This window comes from Panthera pardus, unplaced genomic scaffold, assembly GCF_024362965.1.
Source record: "Panthera pardus isolate Hobbes unplaced genomic scaffold, ASM2436296v1 HiC_scaffold_4, whole genome shotgun sequence".
Taxonomy (NCBI): Eukaryota; Metazoa; Chordata; class Mammalia; order Carnivora; family Felidae; genus Panthera; species Panthera pardus.
Genome location: NW_026526969.1, coordinates 1,882,948 through 1,895,618, shown reverse-complemented (window position 1 = coordinate 1,895,618; position 12,671 = coordinate 1,882,948). Strand labels below are relative to the sequence as shown.

At 50.3% G+C, this 12,671-nt stretch overlaps 1 protein-coding gene across 5 annotated transcripts in view; it reads right to left on the bottom strand.

Annotated features, from left to right (window-relative positions):
- The window catches only part of CALN1 (calneuron 1), a 524,984-nt gene that overhangs the window by 8,556 nt on the left and 503,757 nt on the right, over positions 1-12,671 (bottom strand). The window lies entirely within an intron of this gene.

Genomic DNA, 12,671 nt, shown 5'->3' with positions numbered 1-12,671 from the left:
AGTTTTGGTCAAGTGTGCCGAGGCAGAACAGATCTCTCTTCCAGGCATTGCTTCCTATACCAGAACTTCTTTTCCTTCTTTGAGTCTACACCCCCTCCCCCCCCCATCTGTCTGTGCATCCATGATCTTTGCACACAGTTTACCACTTAGCGTATGAGAGAAATCTGTGCCCTGGAGGTAGCTGGGAAGCTGTGTACAGCAGAGCTACTCACTGGACCAGTGGCAACAGCACCATCTGGGAGTTTGATGTAAATGTAAATTCTTGGGTCCCACCGCAGAATTCCCGAATCAAAATCTCTGGGGGTGAAGGCCAGGAATTTATGAATTAATAAGTTTTTCGGGTGATTAGGGAATTGCTAGGCCCCACCCCCAGAATTTTTGATTCAGTAGGACTAGGTGGGGCCAAAAAATTTGATAGAGTTTGAGTTGCTGGGGACCTGACAGGTGTGTGTGTGTGTGTGTGTGCGCTCATGTGCACGCGTGTGTGTTAGGGACATAGGGTGGGGGGTATCGGGGAAGATGGTTCTTCAGATTCAGACGTTAAGAAACCCAATGCCAGGGGGCACCTGGGTGGCTCAGTCAGTTGAGTGCCTGACTCTTGATTTTGGCTCAGGTCATGATCTCATGGTTGTGAGGTCGAGCCCCACGTCGGGCTCTGTACTGACAGCATGGAGCCTGCTTGGGATTCTCTCTCTCTCCCTCTCTCTCTCTCTGCCCCTCACCTACTCACGCTCTCTCCTTCTCTCTCAAAACAAATAAATAAACTTAAAAAAAAAAAAAAAAAAAAGAAACCCAATGCCAGAAGAACAGCAGAACATTTTCAGATTACCTTCCATTTTGAAAAGAGGTCCTTCTGCTGGACGTTATACTCTACCTTTGCAAACCTCCAGCTGAGGGAAAGTGGTTTTTCTCTGGATGGGATCGGATTATGGCATGGAGAGGAGGTGTGTGTGCAGGCGCGGGGGAAAGAAATGCAATTTCCCTTCATATTGCTTGCAATCTCTCTGTACGAAAGAAGCATGGCAAGAGAAAAAGGTCAAGGTAGGGTCCACATGCCGTTCAAGAACCTAAAAGTCATTCAATTTCAAGTACGTCTTCCCCTTGACATTCAGGGGCTCCTCTGAAATCCCTGGAAATCACAGGGAAGAAGTGGGAAGCCGGGGATGTTTCCAAAGACAAATGCAGCTTTCTCTAAGAGAAGGGGTGTCGGGGGCTTGTCAGGGGGCCTCTGTAAATTACATCAGGAGGGTTTCTCCAGCAAGCCACGTTTCACAGAGACCCAGGGCCCCGTGACGCAGCTCTGCCCCCACCCCTAACACTTGTTGATTATTTCTGCACTCTTAGGTGCTGTCTTTTTTTGTTTTAATGTTTTTATTTATTTTTGAGAGAGGGAGAGAGAGCAGGAGCGGGGGAGGGGCAGAGAGAGAGGGAGACCCACAATCCAAAGCAGGTTCCAGGCTCCGAGCTGGCAGCATAGAGCCCGACGAGGGGCTCGAACTCACAAACCATGACGTCGTGACCTGAGCCGAAGTCGGACGCTCAACCGACTGAGCCACCCGGGTGCCCCTCTTGGGTGCTGTCTTGTTCTCTTTAATCCTGGATCCCCTGGGCTTTTGCTTCCCTTGGGTGATTGAAAGTAGTTTTGGTTCCGTTCTCAACTTGTTGATCATGTCCAGGTCTTAGAATCTTACAAATTCTTACCCGGAGAAAGAAAACTTCCTTGGTGCCGAGATGCCCCCATCCCAGGACTGGGCAAATATAAAAAAAAAAAAACTGCCAGCCCTCCCTCGGTAAGGAAAAAAGGAGGTGGCGTTTAAGAAGGAAAGAACCAGGGCTGAAAATAGGAGGATGGGAAAGTGGTGTATCTGGCACTTTCTGAGAGCTGGCTAATTTATTCTGGGAAGTTCCTCAGCATAAACATGCTTCTGAACGCAGTCATCTACCTTTCCTTCCTGAGGGCTAGCGAAGGCCGAGAAAAATTGTGTGATTACGCTGAGGGAGAAATCTTTGGCTGAAGCCCTTCTTTGTGAAGGACACTCGGAAAACAAGGTTACAGGCGACAGGATTATCCCGCAGGAAAGCGGCTGCACCTTTGATCTGAAAATCCTTCAAAGCAGTAGGAGGGGAGAGATAAGGAAGGAGGAGAGGCCTGGAGACCTAATAGGGTGTACTTGAGGCCATGCAAATCCCAGTCTAGACCAAAGTCCTATAAGCAGAGTGGCACTCCCAGCTTGCTCCTCTCGGTGGCCCTGAAACATCATCATTTCAGCCTCTGTGCCTCCACGAGAATCCTGTGACGTCCAGTTCTCACGTTGTCATAAATCGTGTGGCAGAGTAAAACAAGTCATGATTTCGGAGCCAGACCCAAGTCTAAATCATAGCTATTCCAGCTCTCGGCTGTGTGACCTTGGGCAAGCAAAACTTCCTCCGGCCTCAATTTCCTCATCTATAAAATGGGAGTAGTAAAAACTGCCTTGTTGTGAAGAGTGAGGATATATGAAGGTACTAGGGTATGTTTGTGCCCACGGAGTGCCAATTCTCTTTTGTAAACCTTTAAAAACTTTTTTAATGTTTATTTTTTGCGAGACAGGGGGAGGGGGAGAAAAATGTGGGGGGGGGGGAGGGGCCGAGAAAGGGAGACAGAGAATCCCAAGTGGGCTCCACGCTGCCAGCGGAGAGCCGGATGCGGGGCTTGAACTCACGAACCGTGACGTCGGGACCTGAGCCGAAGTCGGACACTTAACCTACTGAGCCCCCCGGGCGCCCCCGGAAACCTTTTCGAAACTTGCCTTCACTTACTGAACCCCGCCTGAGTAGGCCAGGCGCACGCCGCGTGCTCTGCACGTGTCATCACAGACCTGCATGGTGGCCGTCCCCGTGAGAGCTGGGTGTGTGACTGTCCCTTGACAGGTGGGAGCCTCTGAAGCTCCACGAGGTGGAGTCCGAGTGCATTTGGCCAATGGCGCAGGTGGGGCTTGGGCCAGGGTCTGGTTCTAACACCCGGGTTTAAAACTTCTGCACAAACTCTGCCTTCTTGACCTTTCGCTTAGCGACAGGACACTCAGCGATAGGAAGATCCAAAGAAAAGCCACTTCAAACCCCTGATGTGCTTGACGGTACAGCCCGCCCCGGGTTAATGTGTTTGTTGATAATAATTCAAGGCCCGTCTTCGGCTCTCATACATTTGCACTGTGCTACAGTTTGGGGTTTTACTCTGTGTCTAGGGTTTGCTTCCCCAGCGGAACTCCGGCTCAGCCCAGGATGACCTGTGACTCCGGGCTAGGGCTTCTCTTAACCACCGCGCAGGAACAGCCCCGGGGCAAGCGACTGAACCTCTCTGAGCCTCAGTTTCTCTCTCTGTGCAAGGAGGCGATGCTAACCGTTCTGCTAATGTCGAGCATCATCTCAAAGATGAATGAGCGGATAGAAAAAGTGAAAGCCACGCCCAGCTGTGAATTGCCAGAGAAGTGCAAGACGTCCTTGTATCCCCTGAGGGCTGGAGGAAAGGTCTGCTCATTTTTCTCCCGTTCCCCGCAGCCTCCAGCACGGGAGTGAGCATCCGAGCAGTGCTCCCAGACCTTTGCCGTGGTCCCTTCCCTGGTGAATTCGTTCCGGGCTGCGGTGAAACTCACCTTCCCAAAGCAGCACTTAGTATGCGCCACGGATTCCCGCGACCTTTCTGCCAACGCTTTCTTGCTGGGGAAGCGCGTGCCATCCAGCATCTCAGCTCAGCTGGGAGGACCGCCGACCACCTCCTGTCCCTTTCCCACCTCTGCTCCTAGACCGCTGTGCCTCCTTGCCGAGCAGCTTCTGTTTCAGGCAAGCAGGGGTCCCCACGCGTCCCCACACGAGACTGTGCGATGCAGTCCAAGGCTTGGCGCCCGTTCTCTCTGCTGGGGGTGCCCGCTGACCTTCCCTCTCATTTCTTCTGGGCGTACCCCAAACCTCTCTTCCCTAGGAGGCTTCTCCTGAATGTCTTGCTCTCATAGAGCCTGATCTTTAAATTTTTGTAATGATCGGACTCTTTTTTTTTTTTTAATGTTTATTTATTATTTTGAGGGAGAGGGACAGGGAGAGAGAGAGAATCCCAAGCAGGCTCCGCACCAGCAGCGCGAAGCCCGGCGTGGGGCTCGAGCCCACGAACTGTGAGATCACGACCTGAGCTGAAACCAAGAGTCGGATGCCTAGCCAACGGAACCACCCAGGCGCCCCATGGACTGGTCTGTCAATACTTGCTTATTTTTAATTGAGATGGCATTCCCATACCGTAACATTCAGCCTTTTAGCGTGGACAGTTCAGTGGCATTTAGTACATTCACCAGGTTGGGAAAGAATCCACTACCCAATTCCAGAATGTGTTCATCACCCTAAAAAGAAACGCCACACACGTTAGAAGTCACGCTTCGTCCCTTCATTCCCGCCTCCCCAGCCCCTGGCAATCGCTAATCTCCTTTCTGTCTCTATGGAGATACCTCGTCCCGGCATCGGGCATAGCAGATACATGCAAATGTACAACGTGTAGCCTTTTGCCTCTTACTTCTTTAACTTGGCCCAGCCCATGCATGCTGTCACATGTGTTGGTCCTTTATTTCTCTTTGTGCCACCTTTTGTTTCTCCGTTCACCAGCTGATGGACGTTTGGGTTGTTTCCAGTTTTGGGCAATTATGGATAATGCTGCTAGAACATTCTTATACAAGTTTTTGTGTGGACGTGTTTCCAGCGCCCTTGGGTACAGATCCGGGTAGGAGTCCAATTTCTGGGTCGTATGGTAACTCTTTTCGAGGAACTTGCAACTGAACAGGGAAAATGGCAAGAATGTATCATGCTGCTGGCAGTCTTTTCCGTGTTTCTCTTCCCATGGGGCCCGAGCTCTCTTTCCAGCAGAGTGGTTGACTTAGGAGCCCAGAAGGAGCATGGGGGGAAATTGACACAGGAGCACATAGAAGTGGGGTCTCCAGTTTTCTTGAAAGCTTGGTAGCAAGTCCTGAACACCTACAGACTCCTGGATGCTATATGGCAGGACCTGGGTTTGTAAGCTCAAGCATCAGACAGGTTTTGCTTTGTTATTTTAACAGATTTAGGGACGCCTGGGTGGCTCGGTTGGTTGGGCGGCCGACTTCAGCTCAGGTCATGATCTCGCGGTCTGTGGGTTCGAGCCCCGTGTCGGGCTCTGCGCTGACAGCTCAGAGCCTGGAGCCTGCTTTGGATTCTGTGTCTCGCTCTCTCTTTCCCTCTGCCCCTCCCCTGCTTGCTCTCTGTCTCTTTCTCAAATAATAAACATTCAAAACAAAACAAAGAACAAAACAGATTCACACTGCTCCACTCGGCAAATGACAGGCAGTGACTCTAGGAGTTTTCTCCTGGAGTCTGCACGGATTTTGCCACGGACTGGCTGGGTGACCCTGGACGTATTGGGTTCATAATCCCTCTGGCTCAGTCTCTTCGAAATGGGGCTGCGTGTCTGGAGGCTTTGGCTCCCAAATGAGGCGAACCAGAATCATAACAATTCTGATTAATTGCCCCCACACAGACCTCTATGTAAGTGATATTTCTGGCAGGGAGTTCGGGGCTCAGGAATGTTTAAAAACAAAACAATACAAAACCCATCTTAGGTGATTCTCACAATGAGCCAGAACTACCAAGTCTGGGAGCTATTACTGCTCTGTGATCCTTCCAGGTCTCACATTTTATGATTTTATGAAACTGAATATTTCCATAGCCTAAAGTGGAACTAATTAAGAGCTCCTGAAAGTGAATATTCTTTTTTTGTCATTTTTAAAAAAATATTTTTAGTTACTCTTGAGAGACCGAGAGAGCGAGGGAGCGAGCACGAGCGGGAGAGGGGCAGAGAGAGAGGGAGACCCGGAATCCGAAGCGGGCTCCAGGCTCCGAACTGTCAGCACAGAGCCCGACACGGGACACGAACTCACGAACTACGAGATCATGACCTGAGCCGAAGTCGGACGCTCAACCGACTGAGCCACCCAGGTGCCCCTGAAAGTGAATTTTCTATACATCAGTGAGACCAAGAATGCTCAGGTACCCCAGGTAAGACCTGCAGAGATAGATGATGTGGTCGAATAGCAGTGCCATGTTTTATGATACCTGTTAAGGGGAAGAAGGGCCACCCTTCTGGCTCCTTCTCTACCATAAAATCCTCAGGTTTCTAGCCATCGGACGGCCAGGTCTTGCTTGGAGGGTTCCACCGTGGACCCTTGGTGAGGTGGCCAGGTGTTGTTCTGGCCCTTCCGACAGACCTTCCTCTTCTGGGAACATAATTCATCTTTTGGTTTGGGGATCTGTAGCTCAGTCTTCAGACTGATTGAACTCTTGGTCCAGGGCTCCACCTTCCCCCTGCAGCAAACCAGACTGGCCAAGTAGAGTGTGCCAAGCTCTTGGCTGGGTTCAGGGTTAGGCATGTGGGCCAAGCAGGATTGATGGGAGCCCCTTCTTGGAATGGAGGTGAATCTTCAGGGAGAGAATCTTGTCACTTCAGGGAGAGACAGCCTGCCCAAGAACGAAGCCAACAGAGAGGAAAGAAGGACAGAGACTGGGAATGAGACAGTGACAGACGGGGGGTTGGGAGGACGAGGGAATGTCGCTTGAGCTCTTTCGATCCAGGTCAGCCAAAGTTCATCCCTTTGCCAATATTTTTTAGTTTAAGGGCGTCTGGGTTGAGTTGCTGCTACTTAAAACCAAGAGTCCTGACTGGTACTTTTGGCACCTCCGATGTTGGCATCGACTTGACTTTAGGAGTGAAGGTGTCAAGAAGAATGTTCAAACCCTGCACCTTTGGTCCCTGTGCCATCCTTCAAAGACGATGTGGCATTCTAGCAGTGGGGACGCACGACGTCTCCGGGAAAAAAAAAAAATCAAATCAGGAGAACAGACCTGGGGCTAGGGATGAGCTCGTTCTGTTTCGTTGTCTGTTTCGAGTGCTCACTCATGTGTTCAGCCTTATACAAAATAATCTCATGTGTCACTTCATGTCCCAGCCACACGAGGCAGTCATTGTGTGATTCCCATTTCACGGATGAAGAACATTAGGCTCTTACTATGTATGCAAGTGTCTCAGGCAAGTGACCGCAGACAGGACAAAGCAGGATTTTCAGCCAGGCCTGTCCAGAGTGCAGAGTTGGAGTCCTCAACGACCAGGCGTACTAATCAAAACCAGTCCTCCAGCTGTCTACCCCGTGTCTCAGAATCTCATCACTCCTCACTCGTGGCTCCAGAAAACTTTCCTGCCGGACTGCTGTGAAGGATTCCCAAATAGAAGAAAAAAAATCCCTTTCTGTCTGAAGTCCCAAATCTCTCTGAAAACTGTGTCCTGTCTCACCACCTGCCACGGACCCTCCGCTCCACCTTAACCTCCACCCGCAGAGAACAGGTTTTATTTAAGGAAATTCGTGGCACCGGGCAAACCGAGAGCAGATGGTGTAGGAGACGTGTTATGCCCTTTTCATTTGGACGGGCCTGAAATACCCAACGTGCACGGCCAGGTGATGGGACAAGGCTCCCCATCTGGGTGTGCATTTGACATCCCAATAGGAATTCTGCAGCTTCAGCGGGGATGGCTGGCCTGGAGACCTTAGATTTGGCTGCAAATTCTTTCTGACCTTCCGCTGAGGCAGAAATTGTTGAAGCTGGACGTGACCGTCATTGTCCGATCTTTGCATTGCAGAGGTGAAGAAGAGAAGGCTGAGAGTTTCTAGAGAACTTACGCAGGGTCACATATCTAGTCCAGCCAGGGGTGGGCATGTAACCCGCATGTCTGCGCAGTGATGCTTTGGGAGCTAGGGAGCTACCCGGCCCGCGTCCCCTCCTTTGACATTTATTTCTCTCGTCCGTCATCCCGAGGCACTGGATGGCGCAGGACAGCTCTGCCATATGCCTTTCACAGAAACGATTTCTCCCCCCCGTTGATGATTTCGCTTTACTTCCTTCTGCCGCGCGTGTTGTCAGAATGTCTAGAAAAATCTGACAGCTGGTATTCCATTTAGGGACAACATTTGGGGGATGTGTCTTGAAAGGGCTCACACACAGTCTTGCCGCGCCTTCTACTCAACTTCCAAATATAATATGACTTTCCTGGCGATGACATGAAAAACGAGTGACGATGAAATGCCCTTCCGTAAGGGGGCCTGAGCCGCCTGTGTCTGGCTAAAGGGAGCCAGAGGAACAAATGAAGGGGCAGGGCCTTGTCAGATAGCCCCGGGTTCACACCCGTCCCCGGTATTTGACGTTGGACGAGCGACACCAGTCTGCTGAGCCTCGGTTTCCTCATCTGTACCAGAGGGGCCACAGAACTTCTCTCCCAGGACACGCTGACAGGTGAGTTGCTCGTGTTAACAGGTGACCGGCCCCTGGCTGCCACGCCAGGCAGTTCCCTCCCGTCCCTTTCCTCCTGGACTGTATCGATATGGAGGAAGCAGTAAACACATTAGAAGCGGTAAATCAAACTTAATATGTATAATATAATTTGTTAGGTGAACCCTTAATAAGGATCCGGTGACAGGCAACTAGATGATTCAACCACAGGACCACTCGATTCCACATGTGTCAGCAACTGGAACCAAATAGTGAGACAAGAATCTGTCTCTCAGCGTCACTGGGCTTCTGTTCCCCAAAGGCGAAATGTCTGGTGATTATAAAGGAATCACACGGAAGCAAAACGTCTTAAACCTCTCACGTAGCCCGGACGGTGAGTGGGCATTGCGGGTAGGCACATAGTCGGGTAACTAGCCCATTTCGGTGAATGCTGACCTATTTATTTTTCCAAATAGTTAGAACACACATATTGAAAACTGACAGCTCAGAACATTGAACATAATTGATCTTAATGAGGGAATTCAAAAAGATCTGGGGCGTCGGGAACACTTGAAAGGCATACTTTGAGTTGAGGATTCTCTTTGGACCGGGGGCTGGATAGACGGCCAGCTGATGGGTTTTGCCGGAAAGCCCCTGAATTCAGTGCGATTCAATGACCTCATGCCCAAAGCACCCAGCACGGTGGGTGACACTTGGTCCGGTGTTTGACTCAATCTGAATGATTTCTCATCTGGAAGCCAGGTGTGAATAAAGGAAAGGTCCACTTCAGAACCCTTGTATTAGATTCTTCTGGTCTCTTCCCGGCCTTAATAAGGGCTTCTGTAGATGACTTCTTCTGGTGCTCCAGGAAAATGGGTTCTACACATGACACGAACCCCCAACTCAAGGGTTTCCTGAAGACAAGTCAAGAAAGCTGTCCTTCTGTGTACCTTGGAATCTCATCCTAGTACCTCTTGTCCTTCCCCTGGGAGAAGATGGAAACATTCCTGCCTCCTTATGATCACGGAGCCCTATCTTCCGTAACGGTAAGGCAGATTAGAACGCGTGAGGGGCCCTGTGGATGTCTGTGCGTGCACGCGTATCTGTGGTTTGTGTTGGCCTAAGAACCAAACGGGTAAAGACAACAAAATCAAGCCAAAGGGAAAACTAAAAGGAGAAAAAGAAAAACATAAACCTCTCCCACCAAAGGGGGCCACATCCCCCCCACATCCATTCATGTGGAAGGAACGATCGAGATTTCCTGACTTAACGGACAGAACCTGAACACGTTTGTACAAGTCTCCGACCCAAGATTTGTAAAAGCGAAAAGTATCATCACTGGTGTAAAACGACGCTAGGGCCTGAGGAAGGGCCTCCTGTTCGGCTCTAACAGGTTCCACGTCAGGTCGTGCACATCAGCATTTTCAAACCTCTGCTACGCTCCGGAATCTCAGTCTTGACCCCCAATTTGCTGAGCTCAGAGTTATTTGAGGTGCGCCTCTTTAAATTCCATTCTACCAGGGCGCCCGGGTGGCTCAGTCGGTCGAGCATCCCACTTCGGCTCAGGTCATAATCTTGCAGTTTCGTGGGCTCGCGCCCCGCGCCGGGCTCTGTGCTGACAGCTCAGAGCCTGGAGCCTGCTTCCGATTCTGTCTGTCTGTCTGTCTGACTCTCTCTCTCTCTCTCTGCCCCTCCCCTACTTGTGCTCTCCCTCTCTCTCTCAAAAATAAATAAGCATTAAAAAAATTAAAAGAAACAAATTTCCATTCTACCGCACATCAGTTTCATCGACCAGCTCATCCTTCCTCGCTCAGAGACAGGGCAAAGACCTGCACTTTTAGGTTTCTTTTTTGTTTCTTCATTGGTTCCTTCCTCTGACATAAAGTAAGGCAAGATTCCCAGTCCCCTTGGATCTCCCGGGTTTCCAGGTTGAGCTGATCAGCGTGGGTATCTACCTGCTGCAGCCAAGTTGTTTGGTTTGATTCGTTTTTTGCTGCAGCAAAATTTTAACAAGAGCAGGAGGGAAGAGCTCCCTGGGAGGGTAGGGAGGAGGTCAAGGTCGGCCACAAGGCCTCAAACGGACTCTTCCAGTCCTAGGGCACCAGCGGGGAGCTCAGTGCCTGCGTATCACCTCATCCTAGACAACTCTGCCCAAATACACAGTCAGGGCAGCCCTTTCTTGAACAAGGAGACGGCTGCGGGCATTAAATATATCCACCAGTGACTTCAGTTCTCTCCGAGACTGGAAAAAATCTTCAACCTGAACACAAACCAATGAGCTCGCCTTTCAGGCCAAACGGCACTGACATAATATTAAAACAAACACAAAACCAAAAAACCCTCTGATGTGAAAACAAGCAAAACGGCTTATGTAATCCACGTTGCAGAGGGCATTCAAAAAAGCAATGTGCTAATTACAAAGCAATGTTTCTCTTATTCGAGAAGGCCACGAAGTTTAAAGCATTCAGCACAGCAACTGGAACGTATCAATAAACCCCACGGTTGGTAGCTGTTGCCCATGTTATACGTACGAGTCAATTAGAGCGGACCCAGGAAGACTTCGATTTGGAAACCCTTTCTCCCTCAGTGTATTAATATATGAGCTTTTGAATAATAAAAAGACATTGCTTAGGGTTCAGATTCCTTCCCAGTGCAGTCTGACCTTTCCCAAATTACTAAGACTTGTGACATTTCTCTGAACAAAACACTGACCCACAAACGAAGGCTCTTGTGGAAAACAAGATGTCCAGAAATACTCCCCACCCCATCTCCAGAGCATTTGCTGACAGTGGGGGGCCGGAGCCCCCGATGCTTCCATTGTTTGAACACACAGTCTGTCATCAGGGTGGAAAGAGCTGGGTCGAGATGGATGGGGGAGGCCAGGCCTGCTGTTTTCTCAGGTGTTCCTCCCATCTCTGCCTGCCTCGCCCCTGCTCACCCTCCCGATCCCCCTGCCTGTCCTGCTGCACATGTGGCTTTGGCTGTGACCACCCTGCTCTCGTGTGGTCTTGCGTGGCTCCGACTCCAAATACGGCCACTGATGCTCCAGCCCACGTGTCACATGCAGGCCGACCGGGGCAGCTTCTGGGCCACAACCGGGTTTTGTTTGCCACACACGGCGTTTTTGAAAGATTTTTGAATGCCTTCAGAAGGGGGCACAGCTCTCAAGTTTACCCCAATCCCTCCCTATCCACCACTCCCCGTCTCCCTGGCTTGAGTTAATCGCACTTATCACCTCAGAGTAGAAGCGTCTCTTCCTGTCATGGCCTTTAATCCTGCACACGATGCAGCGGTGTGGCCCGGACAGGACCCCTGGGGGCCCAGGTCCGAATGAACCACTGTGGCCCCCTGGACTAACTCCGTTCTGCATAGACTCCCCACTCGGCCGGCTCTAACGTGTCGGCTCCGAGACCAGGCAGGGCGAATGCCATCCTGGTGGCTATGTGACAGCTTCCCAACGGTGTGCCCCGATTTGTGTAAGTGTTCGGGAAAAAGAATAGAAAAGAGTGGCTAGACCTCTTTAAGAGATCCCAGCCCTGAAAAAGTTAGAGATGGCTGGGCCTGATATCCTGTTTTAATGTCATTAAAAAAATCTTTTTTTTCTATTCATCAGGGTTGTTAAAGCAGTTCTGATTTTCAGAGTTGGAAAGAGGGATTGAATTATTTAGCTTCCCTGGAACTTTCTACTGATTAGGGGATCAGGTAGGCTGGTTTTGTTTTGTTTTTTTTTCTTAACTTTTCTTTCATGAGCCCAAGAAAAATGGCCTCTCGTGGGTCTATATTTTGGCCCCAGGAAAAGCTTCTTTCTTCTGTAAGTACAGGGTTAAATTCGCGAGAGTATTTTTGTGAATGGGGCTGTTTCTGACCAGTGCCTTCAGGGAGCAGAGCACAGAGGCAATCCTTTCCTAAGGGTCCCGCGAAGTAGGTGTAATTATCCTGATGTTTATAGGTCAGGGTACGCCCTCAGAGAAGGCACACCTGGTGGCCAAGGTCGCGCACTTAGCCACTGGACTTGACCCGAGTTGGGCGCGGGAGTTTGTACCACTCCACGCAGCCCCCCGGCAAGTAACGGCAAAGTACCACAAAGCTGCCCATCTAATCACAGACCTGAGAGAACCACTGGAGGAAAGACAGGGTCCCTAGAGGTCCTGCAAAAAGGCAGGGTTTGGGGGGAAAAATGGAAAAAGAAAAGGAAAGGAAAGGAAAGGAAAGGAAAGGAAGAAAAGAGAAGAGAAGAGAAGAGAAAAGAAAAGAAAAAAGAAAAGAAAAGAAAAAAGAACCTATTGCATCTTTGCGGAAAGGATCTTGCGACCTCAGTCCTGGATTCTTGGCTTCAGGACAAGGCCCTCCAGCCCCGACTGTAA